Source organism: Saccostrea echinata, unplaced genomic scaffold (genome assembly GCF_033153115.1).
Source record: "Saccostrea echinata isolate AGI-Se365-2 ecotype Australia unplaced genomic scaffold, CSIRO_AGI_Sech_v1 ptg000029l, whole genome shotgun sequence".
Taxonomy (NCBI): Eukaryota; Metazoa; Mollusca; class Bivalvia; order Ostreida; family Ostreidae; genus Saccostrea; species Saccostrea echinata.
In genome coordinates, this window is record NW_026889778.1 from 7,396,993 (window position 1) to 7,409,551 (window position 12,559).

Here is a 12,559-nt window from a genome sequence, read left to right on the forward strand (position 1 = left end):
TTCAAAATGTTCAAATGCCTTTATGTACGTTTTCCTTAATAAATGAGTCAAACAGTTGTGTGTATATAATAACACCAATTGTACATGATGCTACCATGTAAAGTAGACTTTAAAAAGTATCTTATTTTCCACTATAAAAATAATCTTTGGATTTTTGAATTTTTTCAAAACGTTCATCTGTATTTAAACATTATTTTCTTTTGCGTATTAGTCAAACAGTAACGTAATCATCAATGCAGCATTTGCTTTACTGTGATATAAATCAAACAGAAATATAATAATTAATACAGAATTTGCATTACTGTGATAAAATTCAAACAGTTTCGTAATTATAAACACAAAAAATGCCTTATTGTGGTATATGAAACAGTTTTATAATCATAAATACAAAATTTGCCTTACTAGATATAAATCAGTTATGTAATTAAAAAATACTTGAACTACTATGTAATTATTAACACCGAATTTGCCTTACTGAGATATAAGTCAAACAGTAAAATAATAATAAATACAGAATTTGCCTTACTGTGGTGGATGGCTCCTTGTGGCTGAGGGAGAATGTGAGTATGGTAAATAATGGCGCAATTGTGGGGATGGACATTGGTCTTAGGTTTGTTGTAGATATGGATAGAGACGCAGATAGTAATTCCAATGACGATGGCAACTCCGAAAATTCCCCCGAAGATACTTCCTAAAAAGGTCCCTGTCTCCAGATCAGTATCGCTGATGAAAACCAGATTTCTTTACGTTATAATCGCCAAAATTCAATGAAATATTAATTCTTACATGCATGTAAATATGTTTTTTGAAAGCAAAATCCTTCAAATGTATTACAAACTGTACACTATGCAATCATGTACTATTATAAACATGATGCTGTGTGATATATATAGAAGAATAAAGTAAGTCAAGGGAGAGTATATTATAAGGTTATTATAGTTGATTTAATTTATATGATAGGTCCATAAGTTTGTGCGTGATTGATTTTGCATTAATGTTAATGATACTATAAGGTTCTTGAAATATCTTCATGGTGTTTTAAGAGTGTTGTTAATGTTAAAAATGAAGTAAGAACTTTTAAGAGTCCTTGCATGTAATTGAGAGGATTAAATTTTCAATTACTATTTTATGACATTCAGAATGTTCTCAGTTCTTCAAGATTCATTGCTAATCAAAATTCAGTATACGTGTGTAATAGTGCATAATACTAAGGGATGACAGGGATTCATAAAATATTTCAAAACACAGAGGTTACTTTGAATGCAAGCGCACTGAATTTTTACTAACTGAATAAAAAGTACGAAATACTTATTTGATCATAGCTTTTCTCCATAGGATCTTAAAATCTCGGTCATTTTCGGCAAACTTGGAATTTCCCCACTTTGAACTTCTATGCATTAACAGTGTACATGTTTTAGTGTCTCAAAAAGTTGCGTTAACAAATAAGAACATTAATAAATATTACCACTTGTTTTCACAATAATATAAGTAAGAAAAGGAGTAGTAACAGTATTTATCATGGCTGCATTCTGTGAAACCTAAAATGAAAAAAAAATCATTGATCATTTGATTTTCTTAATCTTTTATTTAAAAAATAAACAAATAACAGATATAACGAGTACTGTTCATATCAGCAACAAATACGGGGTACTTTTATGTGACCATATTTTTTTTTTATGAACCTACGTACATTTATCAAGAAAGTCCTTCACAGCTATTTAAAAGTGGTCTTAGCTTAAACAATTATACATATAACAGAAAATTCTACTTTTCTATAAATTGGAAAATATAAAAATCTTCACCAACCTGTAAATAGGTACCACATAAATCATGAATCCTTCAGTTCATGATCACATCCATAATTTAAATTTAAACACGAATTTTTGATATCATTTAATTACACTAAAGACTTAACTCACCAAGTAGAAAACACAATGTGTATGTTCCAACAATGAAAAACAAGACAGCCATGCTTCTAATAAAATGAAGGTAAATATGCCCAAATTGACTACAGTAAGCCTTTTAAGCTATCATAATTTGGTTCACGCTATATCTAAAAACAAAAAAAGAGGTGTATGTAAACCATCTGCCAATGCGGCTTCATGAAATTTAAACTTGTTTAAATAGACCGCAGCTTTATTTTAAATTGAAACAAAGTTGTTTAATGGCATCTTTCTCTCTGTTTTTTATTTTTTTTTTAAGTTTAACTAGGTATGAATTACAGCTTAATATTATGTGTTATTAAGCTTCGAGAAAATTAATCCCCCCCCCCAAAATTTTTTTTATGGTATTAAACATTGACGTGTACTTAGTTTGCCAAAAAGGTTTTTTAAAGTATAGGATAACAAAGATATTGATCACATATTAGATTTCCACGTAAATTACCCTGTCATATCAAATATCATCTACGTGAATGTTATGTAATAGTCACCCGAGAGGCCATTGTGGTATATTTTATATAACATTTTTTAAAATAAAAATAATAATCGTCTAAATGGTTAAAGTTTAGACAACGAATCAAAAGATGTTTTCATGACGTTTTGAACTGCGCTCTGTTGTTTACATTTGCGGAAACAGTTACAACAACAACGGAAACAGTTATAACAACAACGGGAACAGTTATAACAGCCTCCCGATCATCCTCACGTGCTTTTATGCTACACATTAAAGGTCGGGTTCGAGATTTAACGACGTCTGTTGCTAAGGTATGAATCAGCATTCCTTGGGGTATATAGTGAAACATTACATTTGTTATGTAATGCAATAGAAAAAACATATTCATAAATTGTGCGGAACACAAATTCTAGCGTCTACAGTGACGTCATAGTTACAATGCGGAAAAACTGTAGAATGAAAATGATATGTACAATTGTGATAATGATTATGATAAACTGTTAAGTTTAGGTTTGAATATATATATATATATATATATATATATATATATATATATATATATATATATATATATATATATATATATATATATATATATATATATAATTTAATTTTGTTTGTATTCTAGCCTGTGATTGGTTAATATTCAAAAAGGAACACAAATTATTTCTTTATAACCTGGTTTGGTATGGGGACCCCCCCCCCCCCCCTGACAACCAGCTGAATCATCTGTATCCATACAATCCTCTCATTTCCAGTCCTTGGGATTCATGGAAAATTCCAGATTTAATAAATGTACCTTTAACTTCAAACAATAATTCGATCTTACCACATGTAAACAAACAAAAAGGCTGCTAGGCCTATGTATCAGTTTTTACCTCCCCTCGCTTCCCATGCCTTCCGTTACTTCCATTACTACGGTTGTATTATTGAGCGGCAAATTTGAACTAATAAAAAGCAACGAAATTTTACACCCATACTTCTTTAATGATTTTAAAATTAAATTTTAGGGAATGACTCTGCTTCGCGTATTAAAAAGCGTAAACTGACCCAAACCAGGTAATACTCGAATAATTTGGCCAAGAATTAGAGTCATTCCCGAAATATACACAAGCTACATTTCTAGCTTGATCTACGCCTCAAGTACAGAGAATTGGTGTGTCAAACTAGTCAGTGACGCCATCTCAGCGCAGCGAGATCAACCTGACTTTTTTTTTTTTTTTTAAATAACGACAAGACTAGTTGCACATTAACTTATGTTTATATTATTTATTTTTTACTAAAGACTATTTAAAGGTGTTTGAAAAAGAACATTAGCATTTATTCGCCGAGATTCATTTGTATAGTTTGAAAATAACATCAAATTATTTTTCTGAATCTTTATATAGACTGATGTAAGTATTGGAGGTCTTCACCTAGCTGCGATTTTTGTCCAAAGTGTTAACTTGGTTTCAAAAGTGGACCTGAAAAATGTTAATGTAATTTAAGGACTTTCATGAAAGCTTTGATTTAAACAAGTTCTTTATAAGTACTAAGGTATACTAACCCATTTTAATTTATTACAGTTTAAATCGGTTATAAAGAACTCGCTTTAACTAGGAATCTCGGTTATAAGGATTTTTTTACAAAGCCCGTAGAAGACATTTCACTGTGTTCCTTATATAGCTAGGAAAACTCTCGGTTATAAAGAAGCAATATTGATTCCTGTGACTTCCTTATAACAGAGTTTAAAGATTTATGCGGAGACGAACCTTAAAATCTAGCGTGGATCGAAACTTAATGTGCATGAACTAATCTAAATGTGTGCAAGATATTTCCTTATCGTGCAGTCGATAATTGTGCAAAATTAAGTCTTATCTCCCCGGTTGGTGCAATATTACCAACTTTAATAAATGAAATAGTATGCGGGAACTAACCTTTGTCTCTCGAGTGGGTGCAAAGTAATCCAAATCAGTAAAATATTGTGCACCTTATCAGTCGAGTGGGTATGAGGTTATCCGAAATTCACCATAGAGTGTGAGAGGATTTACATTCATTTCCTGGAATTAAAAACCGTAAAACGACGTCAGGATTTACGCTGGAATATTGTGACGTCATAAACATTGCTTTTCCCTTCTCCGTAGAACGTGTCAAACTATCGGACTTTCGATTCTTACATAAATACAAACGCATGGGTTTCTTTCAGACAGAAGTAATGTTGAAAAAGACAACAATCAACTTCCAGTATTGCTTGTGATTTTGATTGTAATGGTTGTTGGTGCATCAAAATTGGTACCGTATATGATTTACATTTTAGTACTTGTCATCTTAAATTCTCTTCATATTAAGGTATTGTAAAAGATTTCAGTTTGTAATACGTTATTAATAATTGAAAGAAAAAATATAGTATATTTAAACTCACTTGAAAATACCAATTTGTTTTCATATTAATACAATCAGGTTTTACATTCATATAGTGCTTAATTGTTTTAATACTCTATATCTTCATGTATTTACATAATGCTTATCAGACTTTTTTTTCAGAAGAGTAATTTATTTTGAGTCGATTTTTTTCATAAGCTTGAAATAATACTAAATTGACACCTGGCAATATGTTACATCTTTTCTTTATCTTAAAATAACTTTGATTTTAGTTGCCGTATAAACAAGCTTCAAATCTATTTAGGATTTTAAAGAAAATAAATCTATATATTCTGCTCTTTTTCAGTCTTAAAATTGCTTTTTAATGCAATAGGTGAAACAAACTAAAGTCCGAAACGGAAAAGGAAATCACTTCCCTGTGAATCTTCAGAGATCAGAGTCGAGAAATGAATGGGAACTAGAAGAAATTCCTCAGAACGAGGCTGATCATGTAGAGGAGGAGGAAACCATCACCGTAGAGTATTGTACGTCGCAAAGGGTCTCCATAGAACGGTTTATCAGGGAATTACCAGAGAAAAGACGCAACGGTACACTAGAAAAAGAATTTGAAGTTTGTGACAATGTTTATCAGTATGCTTATGATCGTTTTTAGGCTTTTGTTATTTATATATCAAATAGTATTTAAAATTGTGAACACACACTTCTAACAACGAGTTTAGTAAATTGCATTGACTAAACTTTGAGCAGAGTCCAAACGTTACATGATGTTCTATCCAGTAAAATGCTACAAATTTATACTAAAATCACTGATAAAATTACAGTTTCCAAATTTGCTTTTGTTAATATTGAAAAAAATCTACAACTTGAAATTCACCGATAATGTTTCTTTTCTGAGGAAAGTATTTAACCATTTAATCAAATGTTTCATTAAATAAATAAACAAATTCTTTGTTTAATCATAGGACCTTCCAAATGCATTACTAATCCCTATCAAAAGCACTTAAAACTTCCAACAGGAATGGAGGCCGAAACAAAGGTATATATCCCTTTGATTAAAAAGGTCTGAACATGGAATCTCACATCATATTAAATAAGATTTATTTTCTCCATTTAGGAAACGTTTTACATAAATAAACGATTAAACTAATAGTTCTCAGGGAGAAGAAATATTCGCCAGTAAAAGAATGTTGCTAAACTCGCAAAAATAACGGGGCTAAAAGTTTGTTCTTAGTATTTTACATATAAATCAGTATCTTTTATTCCATTGATGTAGAATTAAAGATTTCATTCTTTCAATCTAATATCATTTTTAAGATGAAAATAATAGAGTGAAGTTGATCAGAACAGAAGCTGATTTAGAAGATTTAGTCAATGTTTCATTTATTCAGACACGTTTTGAGAGGCTATATTCTTTCTTGTTATTTCCAACGACTTTTTATGGAAATACTTATTTCAGTTGGTGCTATTATATATACAATGTAACATTTTGTTTTAGGGCTTCAACAAAGAACTTGCTTACATAGCCACATAAAGTAAATTCTCAATTTTTGTTTAAGAAAATAAAGTTTTATTTCCTAAAAGTACAAATATTTCCACAACTGCAAACAGTTATGAACACTTTTGGAAATTTATTCATTTGGATAAAATAAATTTTAATACCCTTCTGTTGGTTAAGTACATACTTTATCTCAAATTATCAGCAACTGAAAAATTAATTCACCTAAGGACACATTTGATAATTATTTAAACGTAAATGTTTTTCAATTATTTGTGTAAATAGGTCCTTAAAATCCAAAGACACTAGAGGATTTTTGGACAGTAACATGGCAAAATAATTTTTGCATGAAATGTTTGGAGATAATGAACAGTATTTGAGCTCAAAAGTCCATTAAACAATACAAATTTTGGAGCAGACCAAACACGGACCTCTAAAACATCAGAGGTGAGATCAGGTGCCATGGAGGAGTTAGCATCCCCTGCCAACCTGTAAATCCCGCCGGGTACTCCTTGACATGATCGGGAAATAACGGAAAAACCGTCAACAAATTAGTGTGTAAATAATGGCCTAACAATAAGTATGAAAAACGTCAATCAACATATGACTTAATGATAAATTGTTTTTTCTGACATCATGCAATTGAATTTTAAGCTGTTTGCCTATGATGCATAAAAAAGTGATTTTCACCCCTTTTTGTAAAACTTGTTATTTTTTAGGAGCAGTACCTCTTCCTTCATGACTCACTGATGGAAAGATTCACAAATAACAGTGTTTTGTCAGTACTTTAACCCCAGACACAAATACTGTGTGGTTCGTGTACGGTGCGTTAAGGTCAGACGATACATTCCTCAAATATCTGTTTTGTATATCTTCATATTGTATGGAAAATATTCACAATTTTAAATACTTTCTGATTTTTAAACTGGTTTCTAATTGTCTTTAAAAAATTGAAATACTAATAAATGTGATATTGGCAAATTAATTTTTTTCCACAGGGATTTTATAGAAAACATCATCCTCTGATATCTTGCACAAATGCTTGGTCAGGTACCTCAATTTTTTGCAAGTAAACATATTGTAATATATTGTAATATATCACTTTATTTCATACGTAATATTGTGCGGTCGTCCAGTTCTCATACTTGTTAAATCTATGTTCATCATGTGCCTGCCAGAAAAGTTTTTCGTTTACGATTTTATTGAAAATAATATGTCAGCTTATCTTGATACGATTGTAGTAATAGCTATTATTATCATATGTTACCTGTAGTTGCTTCATGTAAAGTTGTAGGATTTATAATATTAGGGATAAGAGGGTGGATTTTACATTTCATGTTTTGGTAGCCATCATACTTTACTCGGATCGTCACTTCCGGTTTAGTGACATATTTACTATAGTAATTTATTATTGAAGTTATGAATATTGCATCAGATTCTACATTTTGATTTGAGTTGTTGTGTATTTTGAGGCTATAAGTAGTTCTTTATTGTCAGCATTAACTTTATTATCAGTCAGCTTAATCGGAACTACATTTGTTTACGCTATCGTTGGTAGTTACGATATTCAAACGCTACATTGTTCAGTACCTATTGTACAGCCTAGGGATGTTTTATAAACATTGAAGGTATTAATTTATTCTCTAGTCAAGTTTATTTTATGTATTCTATTTCCAGTTGTTAATTTTACATTGTTATATTTGTTAAGATATTGTACGGCAGCTTGTGTGGCAAAAGTAGTTCTAGGTCGGAACTTGTGTGGGAACTCAGCTTCCCGTACAAGCTGTTGATTGGTTGATAGTTCGTACGGCATATTTTCATTGAATAATGACAGGGGATGGGAGGTTATATAAGCAAGCGCGTACTACGTTACGACAGATTTCAGCTAGTTGTACGGCGGCAACATTTAAAAAGATAAAGAAGAAAACAAAGACGGTGAGATACTTATTATGTAAATTATACGTAATTAGCCTAGTTAGAAATCTCCTACCACACTGGACGACCTAAACTTGTGTTTCTGAAAAATCAGCTATGTTTTCTTATGTTATTATATGAGTATTGCCTATATTGTTATGATAATGAGATGCTGTACATACAATAAATGATAAGTATGACTGATCATAGATTAAAGTAGCAATAATTCAATGACAAAATCTTAGAAAAAATTATATATTATTGAGAAACGTATCGTCTGTCCTTAATCTGAAATATGATCTCTTAAATAGAACCGTTTTGTGGTTTCTAAAGTGCAAACTGCCAAAAAGCAGGCTATACAATTTAATTTTTATTTAAATTAATAGCTCTAAAATTCATTCATTAAATGTATATTTTTTTTTATAATTTCAATACTTATGCTTTGTAAGTGTTGTTTATATAGTAATACTCAAATGTTTTCTTTGCATCAGATGACATTATAGAAGTTAAAATGAAATATATGGAGATAACGAACAACATTCAAGCTCAAAAGTCCATTAAACAATACAAAGTAGGAGCATAGCAAACACGGACATCAGAGGTGGGATCAGGTGCCATGGAGGAGTGAGCATCCACTGTCGACCGGTCACACCCGCCGTGTGCTCCTTGTCATGATCGGGAAATAACGGAAAAATCCGTCGACAATTCGGTGTGTAAATAATGGCCTAACAATAAGTATGAAAAACGTCAGTCAGCATTTGACTCAATGATAGATTGTATTTGCTGACAAGGTCATTGTATCGACCATAGAACTTACGAAATGATGACTTTAAACGAGACTGCTGATATTCTTGTTTCATCAACTTGTTTGTCAATAATTTACCTCGTTTTAGAAATTGTACATACGTAGAGCATGCTCTTGCGTAACGAATCAACTAAGAGATATGTACCCCGTATGCAGGTGATGAAGGTATATTGCTGCATAAGTAAGGGAAGTTGACAATTGAAAAGTTAAAGTCATCACGTTTATCATAAAGCTTTGTTGTTAGATTACCATTAACGTCCTTTTCAAGTAAAATATTCAAATATGAAACAGATGTGTCAGACTCTGTGGTATCTTTTGTCTCAAGCTCACCGGGATATATCGACATAAGAATGGAAATAACCATTGTTAATTAACAGTACGTCGTCGATATATCTAAATGTCGATTAGAAGGCCACAGCAAGTGTTTTCTTCGTTTCACGTAGACGATTTTGGACAAATTCTGCTTCATATGAATTCAAAAAAAGGTCTGCTAATAACAGGGCGCAGTTGATACCCATGGGAATTCCATTAGATTGTTGGTAGACCAGGTCTCCAAAAAACACAAAGATATTGTCAATCAGAAACTCAAGCATCTTTTTAATGTCAACTTCAGAGTAAAGAAGGTAAAGCAAGTCTTCAGAGAGAGGGGGGAGAGATTTCCCTGGGAGCGTCTTCATTTACATATAAAGTAAATGAATTTTCATCTGAAAATAGTGTATAAATTTCCTTATCTCATACATAAGATATATGCAAGTAATTGCTACAAAAAAGTCGCAGAAGGAAAACATTCTAATTTGATAAAAATCAAATTCATTATAAGGTTTTGTAAAACTAATGTTTTTTTTAATAAAAATAATTGATTGTTGTATCATTGCTTTTAATTATCTTTTTTTTCTATGACACAGCATCTTTATCTTGTGTGAATTTTGAAATCTTTGTTATGCAGGCAATTTGAGAATTACGCGACTTTTTGTAAACTTAAGGAGGTTGGATCCTGCCATCAAAAGTAATGAGAATTTTTATCAAGTATATTTTTAGAATTTACACACATAGCTTAATTAAAAATCAAAACAAATCATGGGGTTCAATGCGCTTCATTTGGCACTACAGAGCATTTAGTTTGACCCTTTTGCACTGTAAATACGTCTCACACATAAATCAATTTTTAAAGTTTTTCCTCCAATATTTTTTATTCAAGTAAATTATGGGAACAAACACAGCCTTATTTCATCTTGAATAGACACATTAGAATTTGTGACAACGAAAAAATTTTCAAATTACTCCACACGTTCAATTATTTGACCTTTTTGCACTCAAAAAATTTCATTTTTCTGGCATTAAAAATTTAACAAGCAAAAAAATAATTTGAAAGTAATGACATTTTACTGAATTTAAGAAGAATGGTTAAAAGTATCTTTCATATTCAGAAAATAAAATAAAAAGTGGGGGTCTGTGATGTTAATTTTTAGATATTACTAAAAAAAGTGCTAATTTTAAGCTTAAAATAGGGATATTTTTTCTTGATTTTCACAATATATTTGCTATATTTATGAAATATGATGATAGAATTCATGACAGTTTATTTGATATATAATTTAGGACCAGTATAAAACAGTTCACTGTCCAAAATAACTCTGTGTGCAGGCTGCATGGAAAAATAGGAATCCAAAATTAACATACTTTAAATACTTTGAAAGAGAAAAAATGAACATTTTCTTGTAAAAAACCTTCCGCCACAAAATATAGTTCCTCACTTAATGCTTTTGGTATGGAATTTAATCATGGAGTTTTAACTGAATATAGTTTAATTGGCATTGTAGAATCCAAATTTATTGAAAGAATTAATACTTTATGCAGAATTTTTGAAATATAAAATAAGATATAAATCTGCTCAATAGCTCAGGAGCGAACCTCGTTAAGGAGGGATTCTTGTCTGGTTTCTGACTGGATGAAATATTCAATGTATATTTGCTCATATGTCTTGCATATTTAGATGTAAGGGATTTAAAAAATCATATTTTTCTTTCCGCAACATAATTGTACAACTTTAAATAAAAATGGTAAACTAACTTCGAAATCTAGCAGGGACTACATTTTTGGCGTATGAAAACATCTCCTTTTCTGCTTCTCAAAATTACTATAGAACAATGAGAATTTAGTTAAAATTTTTAAACAATCAAAGACTTAAAGAAAATTTCCAATATAAGTAATATTAATAATAATGGACTGAAGTTTTAAAATGTATCAAATAAACATAATTTCCCAAACAAACTACAATTTTGTTAACTTTTAAAGGCTTCCAATCTAAGTACGGATTTGAGCAAAAAACCGTACAAAAAGTTTTTTCGCTCTTAGTAAACGGTAAAAACTTTTTAATTGTATCAATTTGTATCTTTATATGACTACTTTACCATATGTTAAAATAAGAATAATTTAGATATACAAAGCATATAAAAATAACTAATATATCTTGAAAATCTAAGAAAAATAGAGGAAATTCGGATTAGCCAATACCTATGTTAGTTAAATTATTTATGTCAATTTGGTAGTATCTGATAGACCCTATATGGTAATATCTTTTTATGCAAAAAGAAAAACATTTAATCTTTTGAAATAGAAGTAGGCATCACATGATTGGCAACAGAAATTTTTTTTATTCTTACAGTCAAGGAAAAAGATACTGACCTTGACCTGACCTTTCTTTTAAAATAAAACGGTCAAATATAATCTAATTGATACCATCATTTAATGATTATGTGTTCTTGAATCTATGAAAATTTCATTAATTTTGAAATACTAGAAATATGAGAAGAATCCCGCCTTAACTACACAAAAAATCAATTTAAACCCTTTAGCTACTTTGAGGGAAATTCAGGAGTCTTTTGACATACCATTATAACATGAATATTTTACTCTTTTATTAAAGAAAAATATGAAATAAACTGCTTTTTGGAAATAAAGATCGCCGACAAGGCACGGGGAATGTCTACAGCTTCATAAGAAATAAAATATCATTTTTAGACCTTCATTGGGATATGATATGAAGTTGGTCACGTGAACAAATCCTTTAACCCCCTCAGGGTTCACATACCAACTTCATACCATATCTAAATGAAACTCTATCAAGTGATATTTTATTTCTTACATTTATATTTTTATTTTTATTAACAAAGAAAAATATGCATCATAAGACTTTGTTATGGAAATGCAACATAACGTACATGCACGACGTCATTTGACGTCACAGTCTAGACTTCCAAATGTCTTGTGTGGTTTTCTGATCACGTGACCAACTCCACGTCATTGAAAATCGAATGTCATTTTGATTTGTATTGTCTTATAAGTAAGGACATTGGCAATATAAAAAGCGTTTTAAATTTGTGAATTTAATATTTAAAGTAAAATTCTTTAATTAAAATAAATAATAAAGCTTATTAATTTAGAAAAAAAAAAAAAAAAAAAAACAATCAAAAGATGGAGCAAAGACCAGCGCAAATGGAAAAATTTGTAATATGGGTATGTAGAATTTTTTTTTTTTTTTTTTTTTTTTTTTTTTTTTTTTTTTTTTGCCATTTGGTGTTCACATTCTA

General features: G+C 30.4%; 1 pseudogene; it reads left to right on the forward strand.

The window, feature by feature from the left end:
* The first annotated feature begins 1,983 nt into the window (after positions 1-1,983).
* The window catches only part of LOC133194911 (uncharacterized), a 31,507-nt pseudogene continuing 20,931 nt past the window's right edge, over positions 1,984-12,559 (forward strand).